Source organism: Zalophus californianus, chromosome 4, assembly GCF_009762305.2.
Source record: "Zalophus californianus isolate mZalCal1 chromosome 4, mZalCal1.pri.v2, whole genome shotgun sequence".
Taxonomy (NCBI): domain Eukaryota; kingdom Metazoa; phylum Chordata; class Mammalia; order Carnivora; family Otariidae; genus Zalophus; species Zalophus californianus.
In genome coordinates, this window is record NC_045598.1 from 27883780 (window position 1) to 27909215 (window position 25436).

Sequence of the window (25436 nt, forward strand, 5' to 3'; positions counted from 1 at the left end):
AAGTTGGAGGGGCAAAGGGAGAGGGAGAGAGAATCTCAAGCAGACTCTTCTGAGCACAGATCCCCATGCGGGTTTGATGCGGGCTCGATCTCATGACCTTGAGAACACGACCTGAGCTGAGACCAAGAATCCGATGCATCCGATGCTTACCCAACTACGCCACTCAGGCATCTCTGTCTTATTTATTTTTTTTAAAGATTTTATTTATTTGAGAGAGAGAGAATGAGAGATAGAGAGCACGAGAGGGAAGAGGGTCAGAGGGAGAAGCAGACTCCCTGCTGAGTAGGGAGCCCGATGTGGGACTGGATCGCGGGACTCCAGGATCATGACCTGAGCCGAAAGCAGTCGTTTAACCAGTTGAGCCACCCAGGCGCCCCCTGCCTTATTTTTTTAATTGACTACTGTTGTTGCTCCCATTGTCCTCAACTTTTCCAGTCAAAAGGCTAAGTCTTTTTTTTTTTTTTTAAAGGTTTTATTTATTTGACAGAGAGAGACACAGCGAGAGAGGGAACACAAGCAGGGGGAGTGGGAGAGGGAGAAGCAGGCTCCTCGCTGAGCAGAGAGCCCAATGCGGGGGGGCTCTATCCCAGGACGTTGGGATCATGACCTGAACCAAAGGCAGATGCTCAACAACTGAGCCACCCAGGTGCCCCAAAAGGCTAATAGTCTTACAATGATTTTCTCTGGACACATTTCTTTGGCTGCCACAAACGTGATTTAATCAACTCACTGTAAATAAATGGCTTTCCCTTTTCACTAACAGATGAACCACTCAGAAACTTATTTTGGTCGTAGTTTCATTTTTATTTTTGTGAAGATTTTGTTATGATGAGATACTCTGTTTTAAAATTTCCTGATTTTCTGACAAATGGTGTTAGATATGAATGTCATAATGAGTGCTTAGTTTGGTAATTTCGACATATATTGTATTCTTAGCACAGTTAGGTGTTTTTCATAATAGAATTTTTCCATCTAAATAATTAACAAAATAATCCACACTCCACACTGTCCCTTAAATGGGTAATGTTCGCAGTCCACTTTTGTCTTGTTTTACCATATGGTGATATACTGGTAATTTAAAACTAATAAAATGACAATGCGCGGTGCTTGAACAACTGAGCTGTAAGCGCAGCACTGCTGTCTATAGCAGCACAAAGTGGTGAGACCACATGCAGTCTCGTTTGCAGCTCCTCCACTCTGCTGTTGTGTGAAAGCGGCTAGCTGCAAACGAAGGGACACGGCTGTGTTCCAATAAAACTATTGATGTTGAAGTTGGATGTTCATAGAATTCGCACACATCCTGAAATACTCCTGATTTTTTTCATTCATTTGAAATGAAGAATGTAGAAACAATTCTTAGCTCATGGGTGGTGAAAAAAGAAAAAATAGGTTGGGCTAGATTTGGCCTGTATGCATCATTTGATGACCCCTGAATGTAGAAGGCCCCGTATTCACCACCCCTGTGGGAAGTATCTTTCTCTCCAAAGCCACTTGTAGTAATTTCACCAGCCTTGGATTCAGTCTCAGTTCCTGCCGATGCCATAGAAGGGCTTAGAAGAGACATTGCACGGTTTTCTGTGGTAAAACACTAAAGGTTTATTTGCCCAGCTGTCATAATCTCCTCAATCCCTAGTAATTGTTTTTCGATGGGAGGTAGCTAAGGTTAAATTTTGTTCCCTTTTTTTTTTTTTAAGGTTTGGTTTATTTTTTTGACAGACAGAGAGGAAACACAAGCAGGGGGAGTGGGAGAGGGAGAAGCAGGCTTCCCGCCGAGCAGGGAGTCCGATGCGGGGCTCGATCCCAGTGGGATCATGACCTGAGCCGAAGGAAGCCGCTTAACCGACTGAGCCACCCAGGCGCCCCTCCTTTTATTTATTTTTTTTAAGATTTTATTTGAGAGCGAGAGAGTGCACACTGGAGGAGGAGCTGGAGGCGGGGGCGGACAATCAGACTGCTGAGTGTGGAGTCTGACTTCGGAGCTTGATCTCAGGACCCTAAGATCATGACTTGAACAGAAACAAAGAGTCAGATGCTTAACTGACTGAGCCACCCAGGCACCCCTAAATTTTATTTGGTGGATATTTTGGTTTAACTTGAATAGAAGACACTGCTCTTTTGTTCACTTCTATTGGTCTCTTGCTTTTGATGCTAGGAGCAAATTAGTCTTATACAAGCAAGTTATGCTTGGTGGTTTAAAGGACTAGCTTTGAACTCAGGTTCATAGGAACAGGCAAGGTCATCCTTGTGTTTTCCTCATGTTCTTTATCTCAGTAACTAAGATTACTGTGGGTGCCTGAGGTGAGATGAGGAAAAAAAAAATCAAGTCTTTAACCATAGGGGTACAGATACTGTGGTCCTAGAATATTAGTGTTTATCTTCTGTTTGGATTTAGGAACTAAGTTGTTACTTAAGGTCTGGTAGTGTTTGGAACATGGGAGTATTTCGAGGTACACTCTGGTCTAAGCCACTCCTGTCCTTTACCTGGATTATTATAGGCAATATCTACTAATTTCTTCTGACTTTGTCCTGTTGAAATCTGTTCTACACTCAGCAGCCAAAATGATCCTTCTAAAACATAATTCTGGTCATGTTACCCTCCTACTGAAAACTTTCCATTGGCTGCCCACATTACCCAGAAGAAAACCAAAGCCCTTAAATGGCTTATGAGGCCCTGTTTGTTCACCCATGTCTTTGTACCCTTATCTTCCCCCTAGAATATAAGCTCCAGGAATGAAGAGATATTTCAATTGTCAAACCACCATTGCCTAGAATAGTGCCTGGCAATGTGGTAGGTACTTAATAAATTTTTTGTTGAATAAGTGGACAATTAGGGAAATTGTGTAGAGGGGAAAAGCTATATTGTTGGCAGTGCCATGGTATCCTTGTTAATAATTTGGTATTTGACCAAGGGAAAAGTATGCTTGTGACTGTCCAGATGACACAGGAAGGACAAGTTGGGGAGGGTGCATAAAAATGGGTGGCAGGGTTGACTCAGGGCTTTAGGTGTCTCCTTACTGTCACAGAATAAGGGCTAGATCGTCAGATTTGCTTCTTCATCCATTGTTAACAATGGAAGATTGAAGATTTGTTGGGGTGATAAAGTTCTTGCTGGTGTCCAAGAGGAGGTTAATTAATAGGAAGAAAACATGATGGGGGAGGCACCTGGGTGGCTCAATCGGTAAGCGTCTGCCTTCAGCTCAGGTCATGATCCCAGCGTCCTGGGATTGAGCCCCTCATCGGGCTCCCTGCTCCACGGGAAGCCTGCTTCTCCCTCTCCAGCTCCCCCTGCTTGTGTTCCCTCTCTTGCTATGTCTCTCTGTGTCAAATAAATAAAATCTTAAAAAAAAGAAAACATGATGGGGTAGTGAAATGGAAGGGTGTGTGTGTGTGTGTGTGTGTGTGTGTGTGTTTGCTAGCTATCTGGTTAGAATCTTAAGGATGGGTGTATTAGTAGAATAGTTGTTTCTTTAATTCAGAGCATTGTAGAGTAAGCGGTTCTCAGTCCTGGAGACTTCCCTCCAGGTGACTGATGTGAGCCCCTGCGCCTCTGCAGTTAGAAACAAGGAAAAGTTTTGGCTAATGTAACCTAAGATATGTTCTAAGAATAAGTGGCAAGAATAAGTGGAAAAATATTTTGCAGGAAAATTTTTTGAAAATGCTATATTACTATTTATCAACTAAGTAGATGTGAACACTGTCATTAATTTGGTAAAGGGATTGACTGAATACTAATGTTATCTGGATAAAATAGTCTTTTTTTTTTTTAAGATTTTATTTATTTATTTGACAGAGAGACAGTGAGAGAGGGAACACAAGCAGGGGGAGTGGAAGAGGGAGAAGCAGGTTTCCTGCGGGGCAGGGAGCCCGATGCGGGGCTCGATCCGAGGACCCTGGGATCATGACCTGAGCTGAAGGCAGATGCTTAACGACTGAGCCACCCAGCCGCCCCTGGATAAAATAGTCTTGTTAGTTTTAAGAGTAGTTTTTTATTGCCTCTTCCTAGTGTTAATTACCTGATTAGCTTTGGTATACGTCAAGATTTTATTGCTTAGGTATAAAGAGTTTGCAGTCCTTTGAGGGAAATTGACATTCATGGGTATAATGAGATGAGTGTAAGGAGAGACATGTCTGGGGTAACACCAAGAAGCAGTACCGAACTCAGCCTGTGTGCACCAGGGACAGCTTGCTGGGGGAAGAGGCGTTTAGGCTGAGGGTTCACATGTACCAAGAGACCATAGCTTAAGCAAATATATTCCTTTCTTTTCCTGGCTAGGTAGGCAGGGTTCAGCTATGTGCAAACCACAGATTTCAGAGAAAGCTAAGGTGGGTATCTTTAATTGAGTGAATGCTGAATAAATAAGTGAAAAAAAGAGTTTAAGACTGCATCTTCAGATTATTTGAATCTTGGGTGCTTTCCTACTCTATGGCAATATGGATGAATGATAAAGCTTTAATAAGCTAGGAGTAAGGACATTACATGGTGATCTTGGAACTTTGTTTTCCTATTTGTTTTGGATAATACTACATAGCTTTGATGTATGGCTATGTTAGTAATGTTTAGATCTGAGAATATTTAAATAACTGGATCAGAAGGTTTATTTTGTGCTTTGAGGGATGAGGATGGGAAGTTTTAACTTGAAACGTGTTAAATTCAGTTCGGCATACCTCAGTTACATTTTTTTGTTTCAGGAATCTAATTCTTCTGAAGTAATTGTCCAGGTTAAATTATGGAGTTCGTAAATTAGTCTTGCATAATGCAAACCGTAGCACCTGAAATATTGCCAGTGAGTATCAGGTTTTAAGAGGAAGGTTTTAGTTGCCATTCTGCGGCCTTACTCTGTGTAGGGGGTGGATGGATAAAAACATGTGTGAGACAGAAGACCCTCAGGTGAGTATGCTTTGAGAGAGAAGCCTGTGTCCACTTGGAGTAAAGTTGAGGGTTAAAGTGGAGTTTTTGCTTAGAGATTTCAAGCATCTGTATTTCACGATACAATCTGCAGGATTTGGGTAGTTGTCTTATCACTGCTTCTTTCCTCTCTTTCCAGAATTGTATCCTGACTTTGTAAATTGGAGAAGGCCGTGACACTGCCAGTGTTCTTTTGCGGGTAGTGTCTGGGATCCAGTGCAAGTTGAATCGTTGTTCAAATAAGGTAAATGCATGGTGCTAAAAGGAACTAATAATAACCTCATTGGCTTATAAAACCAGCCTTATGTTAAGAGTTACTTATCTAGAAGATTCCTTAATGGACGTTTTGGGTTCTTATTAAGCAATGTTTATTTTTCAGCTTAAACTGAAACAAGATGATAAAGTAGGTCTACTCTTCTCTCTGATTCTATTCTAAGTTGTAGAATCAACAGTTAACCTTTTTTATTTTAACTAACTTAATAACACGTTTATTCATTAGGAAGTATTGAAAGATCATCCATAAACTTGACATATATATAATCATTGTTAATATTTTGGTGAATAGTCTCTCTTCATGCGTGTGTTACTTGGATATGTGGTGTGTGTTTAATCAAAATCTGGGCTGGACTTTCTTGTCTCACCTGGTTCTTGTTAACATTCCCCATTTGCATTTTTAAATGACTCATGGCATTTCATCATGGATGTGCCATGTAATTTAAAATTATCTAACTGGTTCTTTTTTGGTAGACATTTAGGCTCTTCTGCATTTTTCCCTGTCTGATAACTATGTGATAGACATGAATACACTTATGTATACATTTGATTGTCCCTCAGTATATTTTCTTAAGTTTAAAAAGCATTTTATATATTTATTGTATTTTTTTGTTTTACTTAATACATGTGTAAAAATCCTTCCTAGTTTCTAGAAGCAGTCATTTCCAACTCTACTGTTTCTTTTGCTATTGCTTCTACATAATAAGCTTATTTTGCTACTTAGTGATTTTCTGGGTTTTGGTATTATCTGTTAATTTCCCACCTTGGATGGTAGTGGTTTCTGGTAGAATTCCCTGACCACCTCACACATTCACATTTATTGTCACTCTGGTTATAATGTAATTTTGGTTAGAGCAGTGTTCATTGTAGGAGGTTTATGGTTGTGTATAACTTACAGCCAAATCACTTTACATGCTATGGTTAATTTCCTGTTTTGCATAGCTTTTTATTTTCTCTGTTGTTAATACCTTTTTTTGGTCTGTTTTGTTTAATTTCTATTTCTCATCAGTAATTAATCTTTAAACTCTACCCAGAAGTGTAAATCTTCCCCAGTATTTTATTTTTTATTTTATTTATTTATTTTTAAAGATTTTATTTGACAGAAATAGCGAGAGAAGGAACACAAGCATGGGGGAGCTATAGAGGGAGAAGCAGGCTCCCTGCTGAGCAGGGAAGCCCAGCCACCCAGGCTCCCCACTTCCTCAATATTTTAAACATTTTAGCCATATTACAAGTTTTATCTTTCTGGAGATACTTTCTGATCTCCATTTTGGATGTTCTCTAGGTAGCTGCCCAGCTGTCATGCTTGCTATCTCAACATCATCATCCTCATGACTTTTCCTATGTCTCTTGTGCTGGATCCCATTATCTTTTTCCCATATCCTTTCCTTCTTGATTGAATCTCTTGTTTTGGAAGAGCACCTTTCTCCATTGGCTTCTTGAGAAAAGGGTACACAGGAGGTAAATTGTTTATGTCTAAAAATGCCTTTCTTCTACTTTCATATTGATTGTTAGTTTGGCTGGGTATAGAAGTCTAGCTTGGACATAGTTTTCCTTCATTTTGAAGATACTGCTCTATTGCCCTTTGGCTTTCACTGTTCGTGAGATGTCAGTTACCTTTGACCTCTGAAACTTTAGAACTTCTCTTTCCCAGCATTCTGAAATTTTATAATGATGTTTTTCATGTGGCTGTTTTCATCTAATGTGCTGGTCACTTAGTGGACTGAAAGTTAATGTCCCTCAGTTCTGGGAAATTTTCTGGAATTATGTCCTTGATTTTTCTCCCCTTTATTTTCTCTACTCTTTGTGGAATTGTTAATCGGATTTTGAATCTTTCGAACTGATCATCTAAATTTATCTTTTTTTCTGTTGTTTCCATCTCTGTTTACTTTGTGGGAGATTTCCTTGATTGCATTGTTTTTTTAAAGATTTTACTTATTTGACAGAGAGAGCGAGAGAGGGAACACAAGCAGGAGGGGTGGGAGAGGGAGAAGCAGGCTTCTTGCTGAACTGGGAGCCTGATGTGGGGCTCGATCCCAGGACCCTTACTGACTGAGCCACTCAGGTGCCCCCGTTGATTGCATTTTCTAGACTTGTTTTTTCCCACTTATGTTCATATAATATGTTTTTTTCATATTCATCAACTATTTTTTTTAAGATTTTATTTATTTGAGAGAGAGAGAGAGAGCGAGCACAGAGGAAAAGTTGAGAGGGAGAAGCAGACTCCCTGCTGAGCAGAGGGCCCGATGTGGGACTTGATCCTAGGACCCTGGGATCATGACCTGAGCTGAAAGCAGATGCTTAACCAACTGAGCCACCTAGGCACCCCATCAACTTTTTTCTTTTAAGTAATCTCCACCCAGCATGGGGCTCGAACTCATGACTCCCAAGATCAAGAGTCACATGCTCTACTGACTGAACCAGCCAGGCGGCCCCATGTTTATCAACATTTTTATTTACTCCATTCCTTATATAACTCTGAACAGCTGCAGTTCCTATAAGAATATAGTTATGCTCTTTATATGTATGCAGAAACTTGTGCCTTCTAAGGCTGCCAGGACAAACTGGCAGTACTTAAGTTTTCTTCCAATTGCTGTAGGTTACAAAGCCCTTCCCACCTCTCATGAAGGCTTTTCAATTTACTGACATCGTGGATGTTAAGATTTGTTTATTTATGTTATTGTGGTAAGAACATTTAAGATGAGATCTGTCCTCTTAAATTTTTAACTGTATATAATTGTTGACTATAGGTAGAGCATTGTACAACAGATCTCTAAAGCTTATTTGTCTTATTTTTTTTTTTAAGATTTTATTTATTTATATGAGAGAGAGAGAGAGCATGAGAGGGGGTTGGGTCAGAGGGAGAAGCAGACTCCCTGCTGAGCAGGGAGCCCGATGTGGGACTCGATCCTGGGACTCCAGGATCATGACCTGAGCCGAAGGCGATCGCTTAACCAACTGAGCCACCCAGGCGCCCTTATTCGTCTTATTTAACTGAAACTTGATTAATAACTGCCCATTTCCGCCTACTCCCAGCCCCGTGACAACCACCATTCCACTCTGAATCTATGAATCTATGAGATTGATGCCTCATAGAAGTGGAATCATGCAGTATTTGCCTTTTTGTGACACTATTTCACTTAGCATCAGGTCTTCCAGGTTCATTAGTGTTGTTGCATGTTGCAGAATCCTTTTTTTTTTTTAAGGCTGAATAGTAGTCCATTGTATGTATATACCACATTTTCTTTATCCATTCTTCTGTTGATGGACATTTAGGTTCTTTCCAAATCTTGGCTACTTTGAATAATGCTGCAGTGAACATGGGAGTTCTAGTATCTCTTTGATATCCAGATTTCACCTCTTTTGGATAAATACCCAGAAGTGGAATTGCTGGATATGTATTCTTATATTTTTAATTTTCAGGAGCTCCCTTTTGTTCTGTGAAGCAGAGAGGTGAAGTAGTATAGTATTTAAGATTGTGTATAGTTTCCTCGTGTGTAAAATGAGAGTAATAATAAATGGTGTGTACCTCATGGCAGTGTTGTAACTTAAGTGAATTAATTATGTGAAGCATTTGGAGAAGTGTCTGGTTTTACTTTATTATGTTCTTATCCTTTTATGATGGATACAATATCTTTTTATCTCTTGAGAAGACTAATAAATAGGCTTACCCAGACCTATCAAATAGACACTAATATTTTATTTTTCAGTGGTTTTTTAATATTTCTTTAATATATCAGGCATTTTATTTTTGTTTACAGTAAGAAGAAGGAATCTAACTTTTTGTGCCAAGTTGTTAATTGGTTGTCCTGACCACTGATTTATCCTTTTATCTAGTGATTTGAAAAGCCACCTTTGGGGGCACCTGGGTGGCTCAGTTGGTTAAGTGTCTGACTGTTGGATTCAGCTCAGGTCATGATTTTTTGGGTCATCAGGCTGCAGGCTCAGCGGGGAGTCTGCTTGAAGATTCTCTCTTTCTGTTCCCCCCAACCCACATTCTCTGTCCTCTCCCAAATAAATAAATAAATCTTTTTCTTTTCTTTTTAAGATTTTACTTATTTATTTGAGAGAGAGAGCAGGGAGTTGGGGGGGGGGAGTAGAGGGAGAAGCAATGCAGGGCTCAGTCCTAGGACCCTGGGATCATAACCTAAGCCATAGGCAGATGCTTAAACCGATTCAGCCACCCAGGCGCCCCTAAAATAAATAAATCTTAATAAAAAAAGAAAGGAAAAGCCACCTTTGTAAAGTGTGTCTTACAGGGTATGTTTCTTTTGGGGGAGGTAGTATTTATTTTTCTTCTTTTTTTTTTTAAGATTTTTTTTAATTTATTTATTTGAGAGAGCGCGAATGAGAGCTAGCACGAGAGGGAAGAGGGTCAGAGGGAGAAGCAGACTCCCCACCGAGCAGGGAGCCCGATGTGGGACTCGATCCCGGGACTCCAGGATCATGACCTGAGCTGAAGGCAGTCGCCCAACCAACTGAGCCACCCAGGCGCCCTCTTTTTTTCTTCTTTAAAAATATTTGTCAGAGAGAGAGGGTGAGAGCGAGCGTGCACAGCACAAGCAGAGGGAGCAGCGAGCTCCCCACCGAGCATGGAGCCGGATGCGGGACTCGATCCGAGATCTCCGGGATAATGACTGAGCCGAAGGCAGGTGCTTAACCGACTGGGCCACCCAGGCGCCCCCCAGGGCGGTATTTCTCAACTTTATATTTTGTTCCATTTTCTCTAATCTTGTACTAATACTCAGTGTTTTCATTGTAGCCTTATTTCATCTTTTACTTAGTGATGCAAGCCTTTCTTTCCTCTCCATCCTCAGAAAACAAAATATAATTATATCCATACTTCATATTTTCATCCATAGAGAAATATGTCAGTTCTTCAAGAGACTTAAGTATTGGTAATTTGAAAATAAAAGACTAGAAGGATATGTACGTAGGAAACCACTTGCATAATTTTTTAAATAAGCATTACTGGATTTTAACACCTTAAGATTCTTTTTTTTTTTAAGATTTATTTATTTATTTTTTGACAGAGAGAGACAGGGAACACAAGCAGGGGGAGTGGGAGAGGGAGAAGCAGGGTTCCCTGCTGAGCAAGGAGCCCGATGTGTGGGGCTCGATTCCAGGACCCTGGGACCATGACCTGAGCTGAAGGAAGTCACTAAATGGCTGAGCCACCCAGGCGCCCCACCTCTTAAGATTCTTATCTTTGTCTTTCAAGGCTGCTTTTGATTTTTTTGCTTCAGTCAGTAGACGCTTGAGTCCTTGTTAACTGTGCCTGCTGTATGTGCTGGGGATATCAGCAGTGAGCAAGACAGATAGGACTTGTGTTCTTGGGGAGCTTACTTTTCTAGTTTGGGGAGGCAGATAAGATAATTTCAGCTTTTCCTAAGTGTTAGGAATGAAATAGGACTACCAGATAATGGGGGGTGGGGGAGCATTGAGGTTTCATTAGATAATACACTACAGGAAGGCCTTTTCAAGTAGCTGAGATTAGCAGGATGGGAAAGGAGCCAGTCATGCTTGGGACTGCAGAAGAGTGTATTTGGAGAGACAATGGCAAGTGGAAAGGTGCTGAGACCGTAAATGCCCGCCTTGTTTGAGGAACAGAAAGCCCATTGTGGCTCGGAGAGAGTGGTTTGAGATGGTGTTGGACAAGTAGGCAAGGGCCACATCCTTTCGGATTTTGAAGCTGTGGCAAGCCAGATCTTTCCTATATAAACCTGATGAGGGCGCCTGGGTGGCTCAGTTGGTTGAGCGACTGCCTTCGGCTCAGGTCATGATCCTGGAGTCCCGGGATCGAGTCCCACATCGGGCTCCCTGCTCAGCAGGGAGTCCGCTTCTCCCTCTGACCCTCTTCCCTCTCGTGCTCTCATTCTCTCTCTCAAATAAATAAAATCTTTAAAAAAAAAAAAAAAAAAAAACCTGATGAATTCAGTTTTGTTCCTTTATTAAGGAATATATATAAGATGTTCTAGGAGATAAATAGATCTATTTCTTTTTATTTTATTTTACTTAAATATATTTTTTTAAAGATTTTATTTGTCCAAGAGAAAGAAAGAGGCACAAGCAGGGGGAGCGGCAGGCAGAGGGAGAGCAGGCTCCCCGCTGAGCAAGGAACCCGATGGGGGACTCCATCCTAGGAGCCTGGAATCAGGAGCCTGATCCTTGGGTCAGAAGCCTGACCCAAGCCAAAGGCAGATGCTTAATTGATTGAGCCACCCAGGCGCTGATAGATTTTCTGTAGGTGGTTTATATGCTGTTCCTGAAGGAAAGCCCAGAGAGAGGAGCTGCATTGCTCACTTATATCTGAACTAAGTTCTGGTTGGGTGTTTGGATCTAACTGGAGTTGGGATAGTTGTGTTGTCTTTAAATGTAGATAGTTTTGAATAGTGCCTTCCTCTTGGTTTCTTTTGTAGACTCAGGATAGAATCCAAAATGATAGCAGATCTTGAAATCAGTTTTGGTTTCTTATGTAGAGTTGTGTGTTTAAGACATTTCTCTTTTTTTCCCCTCAATGTATCTGGTGAAGTGCACATATAAATGGAAAGCCATTAGGTGGTTATATCAACAGGAAAATCTTAGTGGATAGAAACTATAAACTGTAAAAATAAAAGATGAATTGAAGAGTGACTAAATAGGGGCTCCTGGCTGGCTCAGTCAGTAGAGCATGCCACTCTTGATCTTGGGGTTGTGAGTTTGAGTCCCATGTTGGATGTAGAGATTACTTAAAAAAAATTAATAAATAACAGTGACCAAATAATAATATTGGATCAGATTTAAAACTTGAGCATTCAAAAAGACATAATGATCATTGTTGTTCTTTAGGACAGCACTGTCCAAGAGAAGTCCAGTCTGAGCTGTACGTAATTTTGGATTTTCTGGCAGCCACATTACAAAAGAAAGCAAATGAGATTAATTTTAATGATGTATTTTATGTAATATATCCAACATATTCTCATTTTAATGTGTAATTAATATAGAAAATAGGTTACATTTTGATTTTTGTACTAAGTCTCTGAAATCCTGTGTTTATTTTCTACCTATGACTCATCTCGGTCCAGACCAGTAACATTTCAGGTGCCTGGTAGCCACATGTCTATTGGACAGTGCAGTCTGAGGACTCATGCATCTGAAGGAACAGAAAAATTAATATGATCTGGTTATTGAATGATACACTCCCATCTTCCAAATATAATTTAAAGCAGTGAAAGAATAACATATAATGAAATAAACTACACATACACTTATTTTTTTTTCCTTCTAAACCGCTATGTGATAGACTTGTTTGGAGAAGATGATTTGGTCCTAAAAAGATCAATGTCTATAAAAGATGTCAAACGACTTACTTCTAATAGAGTTATAAAGTAGAACTCCGTTTAAACAGTGGCTGTCTGTGCCTCGGGGATGGGCTGCAACTTGATGAAGGGAGACCACAGTCCTAGTGCTCGGAGTCTGCAGTGTTCATGTGCCCCCGGTTCTGACTCCCTTTCCAGGTGTCCTCAGTAAGAATCTTTGATCAGTGGACTTCTTTTATTTATTTTTTTTTAAAAGATTTTATTTATTTATTAGAGAATGAGAGACAGAGAGCACGAGAGGGGGGAGGGTCAGAGGGAGAAGCAGACCCCCCACGGAGCAGGGAGCCCGATGCGGGACTCGATCCCGGGACTCCAGGGTCGTGACCTGAGCCGAAGGCAGTCGCTTAACCGACTGAGCCACCCAGGCGCCCCAATGGACTTCTTTTAAGGCTCCAAAGGTGATTGCAGTACGCACCACTGGTTCAGCCCAAGGTATTAGTAATAATAATTCCGTCTTAAAAAATAGTTAAGTGCCACAGTTGGCTGTTTAGTTTCTAAATAGGTTTACCATAATGAGAGCTGGAAGGAGGCCATAGGTCATTAGTTAACATAGGCTGTAGTGTCTTTTATTAAGTTAGAAGAGCTGAGAATTCCTCTAAAAAATAAAAAGATACTCCCCAGTGGTAACACATACTCATTTAAAACTGGAACTAAAATTGCTCTTACCCACCCTAGGGATAGAGAAGAACAGCCTCTGGGGTGAATTGAAGATTATTTAAGCTGCTGACTATGCTATGCTGTTCATTCTGTTTTTCTAATGATGAGAGATTAATTGCATAGATAATCCTGAGCTACTTAGTAGACCCCAACTGAGTAAATTCTCAAGAGAAGGTGCCGCAAGTTGCCTACATTGCGGATATTGTGATGAACAAGTTCCAAATGAATGGCCCCTCAACTTGCTGCTGTTGTTCCCTGTTAACACCTAGCAGCAAAGGGCTTTGTTCTCCAAAGGTCATGACCTTAGAATGTGACCTTTTCTTGCTTCTGTATACCTCTCAGTGCAACACATGCTGATTTAGCTAATAAAGGTATAAAACACTGTATTCTGTAATTATTTACTATTAATAGCAAGAAAATAGAATTCAGTGGTGAAATCTGTTTGCTCTTAGGCTCCTCAGTATCTCCCTCTCACCACTCTGAGGTTGTAGCTAAATATAGCTTGTGGCATGAACTCACCTGCTATATGCCAGGCAGTTTATGTGCACTTACTTAGCTCACGTGGTGGTTTTGTGAGTGGTAGGTCACTTTTGGAAGATTGGGAAAGTAGCTTACCCAGCTAATGAGTGCAGGAGCCAAGAACCTAGTTCTTTTTCAGTGCCAAAGCCACTACTCACTGCAGAATCTGGTCCAGTATTTAGAAAGTGACTCAGGGGTGGCTTGGTGGCTCACTTGGTTGGGCATGTGCCTTTGGCTGGGGTCATGATCCTGGAGTCCCGGAATCGAGCCCTACATCGGGCTCCCTGCTCAGCGGGGAGTCTCCTTCTCCCTCTGCCCCTTAACCTGCTGTGTTCTCACTCTTTCTCTGGAATGAATAAATAAAATCTTAAGAAAGAAAGAAAGAAAAGAAAATGACTCTCAGGGGTTCTGTCCACTTCAGACAGGGCATTTTATTTTTAAAGACTTTTTTAAAATTTTTAAAAAATTTTTATTTACTGATTTTTTTTAAAGATTTTTTTTTATTTATTTGACAGAGAGAGACACAGCGAGAGAGGGAACACAAGCAGGGGGAGTGGGAGAGGGAGAAGCAGGCTTCCCGTGGAGCAGGGAGCCCAACGCAGGGCTCGATCCCAGGACCCTGGGACCATGACCTGAGCCGAAGGCAGACGCTTAACGACTGAGCCACCCAGGCGCCCTTTATTTTTTATTTTTAAGTAGTAATCTCTACCCCCAACGTGGGGCTGAAACTCACCACCCTGAGATTAAGAGTCGCACGCTCCACTGACTGAGCCAGCCAGGTGCTCAGAGACAGGGCATTTTAGATTGATAATTTACTTCGGCATATTCCCTCACTTACAGCCACCTTTATGCCCATCTTGAAGTAACCTTAAGCTGTGAAGAACACTGACTGAAACCTGGATGCCAGTCCTCCACTTGGTTGCTCACTGTGTGCCGCGACTGCTCTGGCTCCCCTTGGCCCTGAGCAGGATTGCCCAGCCATCTGTCTGCTTTGGTCTTCATTATCTGTGAGAGGTGGACAGCAAATCCCCCTGCCTTTTTGTTTAATACACTTTTTTGAGAACCGGTTAACACACCACTGCAAGAATGGTACTGAGTCCCTGTGTTAGTTTGATAGGGCTGCTGGGAGAAAGTACCCACTGGGTGGCGTCAACAAGAGCAGTTTCGGGCGCCTGGGTGGCTCAGTTGGTTAAGCGACTGCCTTCGGCTCAGGTCATGATCCTGGAGTCCCTGGATCGAGTCCTGCATCGGGCTCCCTGCTCGGCGGGGAGTCTGCTGCTCCCTCTGACCTTCCTCCCTCTCGTGCTCTCTCTCTACCATTCTCTCTCTCTCTCTCTCAATAAATAAATAAAAATCTTAAAAAAAAAAAAGCAGTTTCTTGTCTCACAGATCTGGAGGCTCAAAGTTACAAAATCAAGGTGTTGGCAGGGTTGGTTCCTTGGCATATAGGTTGCTCTCTTCTTCCTGTGTCTCTTCATACTGTCTTTCCTCCACATATCCCTATGTCCAGATGTCTTTTTATAAGGATAACCAGCCCTGTATCTCTGTAGAGATCCTATCTCCAGATGAGGTCACACTCTGGGGTACTTGATGTTAGGATCTCAACATACAAATTTTGGGGGTGGGGGAGACAGTTTAACCCATAATAGTTCCTATATTCCCTATGCCCAATTTCCCCCGTTAATAACACCGTACATCAGTATGGTACATTTGGCAGAATTAATGAACCATTACTGATACATTATTGTTAACTAAAGCGTTATCTCTGTTTCAACACATGAGAAAACTTAAGTTCAAAGAGAGACTAGGAGAAGATCCCACAGGTAGTGAACTCCTTTCTGACTACTCTGGTCCATGCAAGAGAAAACTCCCAAGGTCACGTTATGAACCTGAAGCGATAATGAAAGATACCTTTCTGTGTGTAATTACAACAGGACAGGGAACTTGTCTGTCTTGTTTGCTGCATCAAGCATAATGTGTAGCATGGGAGTTAGTGTTCAATAAATTCTCATAGCATGAACAGAAGCATGCTCTTGGTTCTTGCTGGACCATGGTATTTTTGGAGAATATACTCCTATCAGTCTTTCTAAAGTAACTGTAGGCATACCTACCTTTTATTGTGCTTCACTGTATTGCACTTTCTAGGTACTGTGTTTTTTGGTTTTGTTTTATTTTTACAAATCGAATGCTCGTGGCGACCCTGCATCATGCAAGTCTGTTGGTGCATGTTTGCAGCAGTTTTGCTCACTTTGTGTCTCTGTATCACATTTTGGTGATTTCTTGCAGTATTTAAAACTTTTTAAATTATATTTGTTATGATGATCTATCATTAGGAATTACAACTTGAAGGCTTAGATGATGGTTAGCATTTTTTAGCAATAAAGTGTTTTTTCATTAAGATATGTATTTTTTTAGACATAATGCTATTGCACACTTAATAATAGACTAAAGTACAGTGTAAACATAAGATTTAAACTAAAAAATTCATTTGACTTGCTTTATTGCTGTGTTCTGGAACCAAACCTGCAATATCTCCACAATGTGTGCCTGTATACAGAGATTGTGAAACTTGCATTAATGAGAGCAAAACTTTTTTAAAAAGAGAAATGATTGTCTATTTGCCTTACCATTAAACATCTCTAATGCAGTGTCCTATTTGTTTGTAAAGCCCAACTCACTACCATCCTGAAACCTTAGAAGTTGTATGTCCAGTATTATCCACATTTAACAAAAGAATAAACAAACCTACAAATAATTACTTTCTTAAAGTTCTCTAGGACTCCTCTCTTACTCCAATTCACTTCCTTTTCTCTGACATTATTAGATAAACCATAGAGTGTACTTACTACACAGGGTGCCGGCAGATGAATTGTTTACCACTTGTTATTCCTTCAGAATACCGCTAAGAGGCATACTTACGATAAAAGAAATTGGTGTGTAAAATTTTTTGCATGCATTTTATTTTACTAGCTTCTTTCAAGCTGGTGACTTGAGACCTAGTTCATTGTTTGTATGCATTTTTCAGATTTTCCAGGCACTGACTGATTTTGAAATTATGTTTCTTCCTGTGAATGTTATATAATATCCCACCAGTTAAGACTTCCATATGTTTTAATTTCTGATTGAGGGAGAAATAGTTTGATTAAAAGAGTGGAGAAAGGTGTTTCCCAACAAAGATTTATTGTTGGGATCTTAATATTTTCTCTAATGTCAAAGGAGGCAAGTAAGCAAGCTTTATGGAACTCTGATTGCTGTGTGGAAATCAGGCTTGAAATAATTAGTGTCTTTCTGCCAGTTGTATTCTGTGGATAGGGAAAATACCTATCACTGAATTTTTCCTGCCTTTCCAAGTATTCAGAAGTAATATGGTCCTGGGGCGCTGGCTGGCTCAATTGGTGGTGTGCATGACTCTTGATCTCAGGGTGGTGAGTTCAAGCCTCACGTTGGGTGTGGAGCCTACTTTAAAAAAAATTTTTTTTTAATTAAAAAATTGTAATATGGTCCTGTTCCTTTAAAAAGTGAAAGATGGGAAGGGGTGGAGTTTCCCATGTCATGGGGACAAGAAATAAGTCACTGAAGAGCAAGAAGGAAATGTGACTTCTTGCTGGCTCTGTGATGGAAAGAAGCTAGAAGCCGTGTCCCACATCCTGACAGGGGTCTGTAGCAGGCAGAGCCCTGACTCGTTCTGGGAACTCATCTTTACCAAGTGAGGTTGGTGCTGCCTGAATTTGGTATAGGTGGCTTGTCCCCATGCAAGTTGCTAAGATTTGTTTTTGCTGTTGTTGTTTTAAGAGAGCGCAAGAGTGAGGGGGAGGGATAGAGGCAGAGGGAGAGAGATTCTGAAGCCGACTCCCCTGCTGAGATGAGCACAGGGCTCCATCTCACAATCACGACCTGAGCTGAAATCAAGAGTCAGATGCTTAATTGACTGAGCCACCCTGGTACCCCAAGTGCTAAGTTTTTAAGTACAGTCAGAAGGTAAGTTGCCAAGTCCCTGGTCAGCTAATATTTTCAGGCAGATTGGCTAGTTTTTGTAAAGGAGGAGAATGTGATGAATGTGAAATTATTTCTTCTATAGTAAATTTCAGCATTGATTGGCTGGGGATGGAAGGTTGATTCTTTTCTTTTTAAGATTTTATTTATTTGAGGGATGCTTGGGTGGCTCAGTCAGTTAAGCGTCTGCCTTCGGTTCAGGTCATGATCCCGGAGTCCTGGGATTAAGTCCAGTCGCCCGGCTCCCTGCCCAGTGGGGAGTCTGCTTCTCTCTGCCCCTCTGCCCCTCTCCCTGCTCCTGCTCTCTCTCTCAAATAAATAAAATCTTACAAAAAAGGATTTTATTTGAAGGGGCGCCTGGGTTGCTCAGTCGTTAAGCATCTGCCTTCGGCTCGGGTCATGATCCCGGGGTCCTGGGACTGGGGTCTCTTCTCGGCCGGGAGGCCTGCTTTTCCCTCTCCCACTCCCCCTGCTTGTGTTCCTGCTCTTGCTATATTAAAAAAAAAAATCTTTAAAAAACAAAAAAGGATTTTATTTGAGAGAGAGAAAGAGCATGAGCTGGGTGGGGGGGGAAGGGGGAAGGGTAGAGGGAGAGAGAGGCAGACTCCCTGCTGAGCAGGGAGCCCCACATGGGCTCAATCCCAAGACCCTGAGATCATGACCTGAGCCGAAGGGCTGCCGGGCAACCAACTAAGTCACCCAGGTGCACTAGGATGATTTTTCTTTTTAAAACAAAAAGGTTAAGCCTTTCTATATAATTCCAGTTTTAGGACATGTCTGAAGTAAGGATGAGGAATATCCTGCTAATAAGTTTGTGTAAATTTTCAAGTTTTTTGACAATGGTGAGCTATTCAGATCCTCATTTTATTGATGAAAAATGGTCAAAAAGAGGTAAAATCACTTGCCGCATATAAGGGTTTCAGGAGCATTAATTTGGTTTGGTAAATATCTCTCATTTAAGGTGCTTGCATACTTGCTTGGTGCCAGTTATTTATTTGTTCTTCAGCTTTTCATTGCTCACCAGTGTCAATGAAAAAGATCAGTTCTGCCTTCCCCTGGGCATCTTGATATTTGGGGGGCAAGGAGGGAAGAAAGCAGTTTGCAAATAGCCGAACAGGAGACCTAGAGCTGCAATCTGTTGTTTATTAGCTGATGGCTGGCGCTTGGGCTTGCAAGGAGGGAAGTCAAGAAGACTTTCTTTCTGAGGTAGGCTGGGCTCCCTGCTGGATACACCAACAGAATCTGTAACAGGTTATGTGGCGGCTTTGGGAGACCTTTGTCCGACAGGTCAGGACAGCCCAGAGCGTCCAGAATAAGTAGCAATACTATTAGAAAGGGATTACACCTTTCCCTGGAATTTCCCTCAAGTTTGAAGTGACAGCAGAAAATTCCCCCCTTTTCTTCTTTTTTTGCTACGCAGTTTGGTATGGATTTTCTAAGAGAGAACTTGGAGTTCCTGTTTGCCATCCAAAGAAATAGCACTAGAAAAGAGACAGAGATAGACTTTTTGGAGGACTTGGAATCGAACTTCTGTGCATAAAAGCTGGCCTAGTATTTCCCACATAGGCAGTGTTCTTGACCTAGGGAGAAAAAAGGGTCGATAACCCATGTGTACTTTTAGGCCAGGCTTGCCATTCCTTAATTGCTCTTTTAAACTACTTTAGAGCTCATCCTCAGGGAAACTTCTTAATACTCACTTAGAAAAATTATCCATGTGTCTATGGATAAATAATGAGTTATTTTTTTATGTAGTGAAAACAATACATGGAGTTGGGCCTTTTGTTTCTGCAGTTAACCCTGACACAAAAACCAAGGGCCAGATACTGTTTCTCTGAGGGTGTGGGCTTTGTTGGCTGGCCCTTACCCCTCCAGTTTCAGGGCACAGAGGGGTCCCTGTGCTGCACTGTTTTTGAAGGTTGCCAGGCTAGTTCCTCCTTTGAATTCTCTTTCCAGCCCAACAACAACTGTTAGGAAGGACAGTTGGGAATTTGTTTTGTAAACAGGTCCATTGTTAGCATAAGTGAACTAAAGCAGATGCTTTCAATAAGAAAAGTGTTATTTTGAGGGAAATTGATAGTAAGGCTAATAAAAAGCACATTGGAGGCGTGCCTGGTTGGTTCGGTCAGTTGAGAGTCAGACTCTTGATTTTGGCTCAGGTCCTGATCTCAGGGTTGTTAGGTCTGGCTCCTCAGCAGAGAGTCTGCTTGAGAGTCCCCGCCCCCCGGCCAAGCTCAAATAAATCTTTTTTTTTTTATTTTTTTAAGATTTTATTTATTTGACAGAGCACAAGCAGGGGGAGCGGCAGAAGCAAGCTCCCCGCTGAGAAGGGAGCTCGATGCGGGGCTCCATCCCAGCACCTTGGGATCATGACCTGAGCCGAAGGCAGAGACGCCCAATGGACTGAGCCACGCAGGCGCCCCATACATCTTTTTTTTTCTTTTTTTTAAGATTTATTTATTTGAGACAGAACGAGCGAGAGAGAGCACACAAGTATGGCAGAGAGGCAGAGGGAGAAAGAAGCAGGCTCCTTGCTGAGCAGGGAGCCCAATGCAGGGCCTGATCCCGGGACCCCGACATTATGACCTGAGCCAAAGGCAGATGCTTAACTGACTGAGCCACCCAGGTGCCCCATAAATAAGTAAATCTTAAAAAAGAAAAAAAAAAAACACTGGGGAAAAAATGACAGTGTCAGATACTTCCCTAAATGCCAAATAGTTGGAAGTGAGCTCATAATTTTACAGTGGATTTTGGACTCTATTCTTAGAGTTAGAAGACTTTTAGCTTCTTGGGGTTGCTGATTAAACGTAGTAGTTTGTTAATATGTATTTTCTACTCTCTCATAGTGATTTTCTCAGTTGTTACGAAGTATTCACACTTCTAAAAACAAATGGATGAAACAGCCCACAATGGGAATGGTATTTTGGACTACTCATGTCCTGGAATTAGGAGATAGTTTAGGGTTGCACTTTGGAATTTGCTTTAAATGTGTTTGAACTTAAGTCAGAGTGATTGTTACTTGCTGATAAATGATTCTCCTTGTGAACTTATTTGCAGAGCACACATGGAAAAGCAGGTAGAGGTGGGTGATTTGGGTCTCTTCATTGCTGTGTGTGTGTGTGTGTGTGTGTGTGTGTGTGTGTGTGTGTAAAGATTTACTTTTTAAGTGATTTCTACACCCATTGTGGGGCTTGAACTCAGAACCTCGAGATCACGAGTGGCATGCTCTACTGACTGAGCCAGCCAGGCGCCCCTGGGTTGGTTGGTTGGTTTTTTTTTGAGGTATAATTGACATACTAGATTCAGGTGTACAACATAATGATTTGATATTTGTGTTTTTGTTTTTTTTTAATATAAGGAATCTCTTTTTTTATGGGGTTTTTTTTGTTTGTTTTTTAAGGGAAAAGATACAGGAACATAGCTATATCCACCCAAACTTGTTAGGATTTTGACTATAAATAGAGCCCACCTATAGAGAGTTAATAGTTTTTGAAGCTGGGTGATGGGTACACTTGGGTTCTTTACACTGTTTTTTTCTAGTTTGTGTATGAATCAACACTTCCATAATAAAAACATTTTAAAGAAATAGAGCCCAGTTGGCTATAAGGCTGGCCTTTTTTAACCCTCCTTAAAGTCATAAAAGAATAAAACAATCCCATTGTAATAAGGTTTCCCCAAATGGACTTTGAGTAATTACAATACAGCTTTATTTAGGGTCATGGAAATTAGTATTTTGGATTTCTAAAAATAACTCAGAAGAAGGTGGATAGATGTTTGATTCCACATTAAAGATAAAAGAATCAACCCATTAACTCTGGAATGTCAACAACTTTTATTTTTAGAATATGGGGGAAAGTCATCTGTAAAATGACCAGCTAAGAAAATTATATGTAAAGTAAGAAGCTGTCTCCCTGTCTACCTCATTTGGTGTCTCTCCCTTCTCCTGCCCCCTTCCTCTTCTTATCTTCCTTCCTGCTCCGCAGAGGTAACCACTGTTAACAGTTTGCTGCATATGCTTATAGGTTTGTCTTACGTGTACATTCATATCTACATATTACACATTTTTAAAGCACTTCTACCAAATTCCATAGAATTCAGTATTTAAACTTTTAAGAATTTTAGTACTAAACTTCGGAATAGATTTTTTTTTTTAATAAAGTAAGCTCTATGCCCAACGTGGGGCTTGAACTCATGACCCCAAGGTCGAGTCTTATGCTCTACCGACGGAGCCAGCCAGGTGCGCCCCCAGAATAATTTTGATTTTATAACCTAGGCAAGGCCAAGCCTTTTATTGTATCTTTAAATTATTCAAGCAATAATTGCCATTCTCCCCACAGGCCCTTCCCCACCTTTAGGAAGGTGTTTAATGCACATGTGAGTATTCTTCTCTCTAAATTTTAGGGCTTCAAAATTGAAATTAGTATTATACTTACTGATTTACTTAATTTAAGAGAGCCACTTTTAGTAGAGTGAATTATTAAATAAATCCATAAATATACTAATTTCAGTTGTGAATTGAAATCGGAGACTGCTTCATTGTCATTCCCCCCTCCTCCACCTAATTTCAGTTTCTTCAGGGATACAGGTGGGATGTGAAGCCTTGGCAAAATGTTACCCTAGAGATACCCCCAGCTACTCTTGATTCTGTTTCCCTCTTTCACTCAAGAGAGGGAGAATTTCCAGAGAAAAGCATAAAATAGTAAACATGTTTAGTATTTCATCTGAGCTCTGCTTTCCTACCCCGAACTATCCAGAGGCATACAGAGCACAAATCAGGCCATTGCTTTGTGTACAGTCTTTTATGAATGCTGAACTTTTCCCAGTATTTTTGCATTTGTCTTTTCTTTATGTTAGACATTTTGTGTCTTGTTTGCCAAGAATTTTTTACTTCTTACCCTAGAGACTACTGAAAGCATGGCTGCCTTGACTGGACTTGGTGACAGTGGAGTTTTACTCTAACCTGGCACTAAGAAATGAAGTGTGAGTGTCTCCCTAACAGTGAGGTCAGTTTGGCCTTCTGTGTGTTGGTGTAAGACGTAGAATGGACAAGCGGGATCTCAACTTCCAGTTTAGCAGGCATGATTAGGGCTGTGGTACAGACTGAATTCTTATTCCCAGATTGTATTGTTAATATTTAATGAACTGGTCTTTTATTATTCCTGCTAGTGTGGGTGGGGAGCATGGAGAATGAAGAGGAAGTTTGAAAGAGCCAGTTTATTGAGCAAATGTGAAGTGTCCACTCTGTGGCTAAGCACTGTGCAAAGTGCTGAAGATACAGTGATTTCTGGCCAGTTCATTTTGTAGCCTCCTGTTTTTGGTATCCTGAATGGTTAAACTAATTTGGTTAGCACTCTTATGTTACCTTACGGTCATCAGATGTAGTGCCATCTGATCTGGAAAACTGTGTTGTCCTCTTGGCAGAGCAGACACTTAGTCGGGGGGCCTGGGCAAGGGACAGCCAGTGCCGGCCCATGTGGAATCAGTCCTCAGGAACTTGCCCCATTCTTTTAGGGTTATGGTAGAGATCCATAAACAGCTGAGAATAATTTTAAGACCTATTATAAAAGCAGGTGTTCTACAATAACAGTTGAAAACCAATTAATGTAATAAACCATATAAATAAAATAAAGGGCATGATCTCAGTGACACAATAAAAACATTTGGGGAAAAAAAAAATCCCAGCACACTTTCATAATAAAAATGTTCAACACACTGGGAATAGAAAGAGACTTCCTCAGTCTGATAGACCTCTGTGGAAAACCTGCAGTTATCATCATACTGAAAGATGGACAGAAGCTCTATAGCAGAGAATCCTCCCAGAAGGAGGCTGGTGTTGAGCTGCTCCTTTCCAAGCAAGGACCACTTTTTAAATTCTAGGTGGACCACTTTTTAAATTCTAGGTGGTTATATTCTTGTTAGTAGTCTCGTTACATGAAGCCCTTCGTTCTCTACACCTGGCTGTAGTTTTCCTATTTTCCTAGGCTCTCTCAAATGAACTGCAGCAGAAATGTTCCTACTGCCTTTGGCAAGAGACTTCTTTTTGTGCTGGAAGTTCTGAGGCGGGTTTCAAGCGGACTGTGTTTCCATTTTTTGGAATGTTACAAGTTAGAGATAGGGGTGGGGGAAGAGAGCTGTTGTCAGCTTTAGTTAAGCATTTCAGCTTTGCTGGTGTAAGAACTAAATTCTTTCAGAAATCATTATGCTTCAGAGATTTTTTTTAACTGATCAGATTCACAAGAGACTGATGGGTGAAATATGAAAATGGAGTAGCTAACCTATAAGGTGATGGTGAGTTACAATGTTGGAAAAATTCGTGTTTGAATTCTGGACCTATTTAGCCTTGGAACTTTGGAGGCAAATTACCTAACTCCTTATTAAGTCCTTGTTTTCTCCTGTAAAACAGGTACAGAGCATAGTAGTTAATGAGGTTTGGGTGTATAAAATGAGGTAATGCTGAAGGTTTGTAGCTCCTTACCTAGCGTATCTTGGTGAACATTAGCAGTTTTTATTGATAAAGTGCCAGGGAATCCATTTTTTTCTTTTTTTTTTTTTAAATTTTATTTATTTATTTGACAGAGAGGGCAAGCACAAGCAGGGGGGAGGGGCAGAGGGAGAAGCAGGGAGCTGCTCAGCAGGGAGCCTGATGCAGGACTCCATCCCAGGACCCTGGGATTATGGCCTGAGGAGAAGGCAGACACTTAACCGACTAAGCCACCCAGGCACCCTGGAATCAGTTTTCAGTAGATAACATATCTAGCAAGAAAGCCAGTTTTTGCCTAGGGCAGTCTTTTCTGGTAGGCAGGTCCATTCAGAGACTAAACTCTTGAGTTAGATGGATGTTTCATGATTATAGATATAGAGCAGGAGGAGCTATATGCTCTCCCCCCCACCCCCAAGTAAACTCTACACCCAGCATGGGGCTTTAACTTACAACCCTGGTGGAGCTCATGAATCACCGTACTGTACTGACTTGAGCCAGCCAGGCGCCCCAGGAGCTAGATGTTCTTAAGTGGTAAGCCCTTCAGATCAGCATAGCTGAATGGCCCTAGTTGAGGAAATGATGTATCCTAGCCCTTCAGGATAGTCCCAATTTTAAAATCCTTTTCCCCATTGTCAGCCTAAATATCCTGTAAACTTGACCTTGCTAGAGACAAACATATCCCCACCCCAGCTTGTCTTAGCCAGAAGCACGGCAGAAACTTTTTTCTTTTGGTGGGCGCAGCAAAGCAAGGTTTATTGAGTGATAGTGAGGCGTTTAGTACAAAGCTCCCAAAGAGGGAGGGGACCCGGGAGGGTTGCTTTAAGGCAGAAACTTTCATTGGGCTATTTGCTAACTTTCAGGTTTGAACTCTATGGTCCTGTACTTTTAGGTTTCTTTAGATGACTGTTATGGGTCATTAAGTCATAGCTTTTTCTTTCTTTGAACTTTTAAGAAGATGCAAATTCTTATGTTTCAGTTTCCCATTTTCAGTATTAATTCATGACTAAAACTTGTGTTTATCAGTGTATGTCATAGATATTTTATGCATTTTAATAGCATGGTATTTACTTTTTTTTATTAAAGATTTTATATATTTGAGAAAGAGCCATAGAGCACAAGTCGGGGTACGGGGTGGGGGAGAAGCAGGCTCAGGGAGCCCTCTGCTGGGCTTGATCCCAGAACCCTGAGATCATGACCTAAGCCGGAGACAGACCCAAACTGACTGAGCACCCAGATGCCCCAGTATTTACAT

At 41.2% G+C, this 25436-nt stretch overlaps 1 protein-coding gene across 2 annotated transcripts in view; it reads left to right on the forward strand.

The window, feature by feature from the left end:
• THRAP3 (thyroid hormone receptor associated protein 3) overlaps positions 1-25436 on the forward strand; it is a 74418-nt gene that overhangs the window by 23109 nt on the left and 25873 nt on the right. For both annotated transcript variants that reach the window (XM_035726967.1, XM_035726968.1), the window contains exon 2: positions 5046-5150. The gene's annotated coding sequence lies outside the window, so the exon portion shown is untranslated. The remainder of the gene's footprint in view (positions 1-5045; positions 5151-25436) is intronic.